Source organism: Penaeus monodon, chromosome 16 (assembly GCF_015228065.2).
Source record: "Penaeus monodon isolate SGIC_2016 chromosome 16, NSTDA_Pmon_1, whole genome shotgun sequence".
Taxonomy (NCBI): domain Eukaryota; kingdom Metazoa; phylum Arthropoda; class Malacostraca; order Decapoda; family Penaeidae; genus Penaeus; species Penaeus monodon.
In genome coordinates, this window is record NC_051401.1 from 40,615,502 (window position 1) to 40,618,001 (window position 2,500).

General features: G+C 31.0%; 1 protein-coding gene across 1 annotated transcript in view; it reads right to left on the reverse strand.

The window, feature by feature from the left end:
- Nucleotides 1-2,500, reverse strand: part of LOC119582805 (nephrin-like) — a gene marked incomplete at both ends in the record, with an annotated part of 199,176 nt that overhangs the window by 127,938 nt on the left and 68,738 nt on the right.

Sequence of the window (2,500 nt, forward strand, 5' to 3'; positions counted from 1 at the left end):
TAAAGAGCGTTAGTTTTTTGTTATTATTATAATTATTGTTGTTTATTGTTGCTGTTGTTATTATTATCATTATCATCATTATTATTGTAATTATAATTGTTGTTGTTGTTGTTGTTGCTGTTGTTGTTGTTGTTGTTATTATTATAATTACAATAATTATTATTATGATTATTATTATTACCATTATTATTATTATCATTATTATCATTATTATTATTATTATTATCATTATAATAGTTATTATTATTATTACACTAGTACTATTATTGTTATTATTATCACTATTATTAATACTATATCATCTTCTTCATTATTATCATTATTATTATTATTACTATTACTATTATTATTACCATCATTATCATTATCATCCTTATTATCACTACTATTAAAGTTATTATGATTGTCTATATTATTAGTATCATCATTACCATCATTTTCATTATCAATATTATAATTTTCCTTTCCACTATTCTTACTGTCATAATTTTCAACATTTTCTTCATCATGAAACTAGTAGCAGCATAAGCATTATCACTATGATTAACATGAACATCATTACTATCAATTGATACACAGATGACATTAGCAGTGTTACGTAATTACACTCAACGTCAATACCATTAGCTCGTCTTTTATCATGGGTGCTAAACTTCACCATTAGTGTAATGATCCTGACTCTTATCAGCCTTTGAAGATTATACATGCAGCTCGTGGAAATTGAAAGCAGTAGCTGATTTCCCGACGCAAATATATTCAGATACCACCTCGTGTTGAAAATTTCGCGAAAATCAAAATCAAATCGAGTTATGTCAATCAGTCAAAAAAAAAAAAAAAAAAAAAGTTCGCCACATTTTGGTGAATTTATTATCAGCTTGATTAGTGCATTGTGGAAGTAGTAATGTTATTGATATCGTGCTTGTTCTACCCTGTTATTTATCATGATATGATATGATATGTTGTTATGTTGATCTATGTTGTCACTGATTAGCGTATATGATGAGTGATGTGAGTTCTGCAAATATGTGATTAATAACAAGGGGGATAGCAGTAATGGTGATGATCATATGGAAAAGGATATTGCGAGAACGAATTAAAGACGATTCTAAAGATGATGATAATAACTTTTTGTCAAAATGTATTGATAATAATATTTTTGATGATACAAGACCTTATATAATACATAGGTACGGTGAAATCTGAAATTAAGTTAAAATTAAAAAGAAAACATTATTGATGACAGTGATATAATATACCTTATTCATTCAGTATCATTCACACGTAAAATTATACCTTTGTATAGTATAGTTAAGAATATCATTACAATCACAAGTATATTGCAAATGCCATAAGGATACAAACAAGATATACGGCAACAATAACCACAATATCAACAAAAAAAATCCCATTAAAAGGGAACAAAATGATTACACTTTATTCCTGCAATAATCGCACTATCATTATCATAAAGTAGCATTAACAACAGCAGCCATAACATTACAAACAAATAACATAAACCATAATGATAAGGATATATCACGCGCTCGCTGTGTATCAGTGACTCCCAACCGGGGTTCCGAGAGAAACAGTAAAATAATCATGTGCTGTTATAAAATGACAATGATCTTAATTCATGTCATAATCCCTACTCAACAACGCGTCACAAAACACTTTTCAGACACCAACACACTCGCTCACCTAAGTCAGTGCAATGGATATATGAATGAGAACAAATGACTCTCATGTGATGTAACTGTAGATTACATATGGATTATAAATATATTATGTGTGTGTGTGTGTGTGTGTGTGTATGTGTGTGTGTGTGTGTGTGTGTGTGTGTGTGTGTGTGTGTGTGTGTGTGTGTGTGTGTGTGTGTGTGTGTGTGTGTGTGTTGTGTGCGTGCGTGTGTGCGTGCGTGTGTGTGTGTGTGTGTGTGTGTGTGTGTGTGTGTGTGTGTGTGTATGTGAGCGTGTGTGTGTTTGTGTGTGTGTGTGCGTGTGTGTGTGTGTGTGTGTTGTGTGTGTGTGTGTGTACTATATACCGATTTCCCTTATAAAAATTATTACTCCAAGGTGTAAAGATTGGGACTCACTGCTACGTACAGACATGACTCTAAAACTACAACAAATCTTAACTAAGACAAAATGCTCTTTATATCACTCTGTTAAGATACCACTTATCATAGCTGCTACTAGGTCTAAAATTCCACCAAAACTTAAATAACTAACACTCTTTATTTCATTGCGTAAAGACCGTAATTACCATAGCTGATACTAGGAATAGATCCCCAACAAAACTAACGCACTTTATATACCCATTATCGAGTTTAGTGTCCATAGCTACTAGTAGGTCTACAATAGCTACTAGTAGGTCTACAATAGCTACTAGTAGGTCTACAATGATAATAATAATAATAACAACAACAACAACAACAACAACAATAATAATGATAATTTTAGTAGTACTACTACTACTGATGATAATGATAATACTCATAATG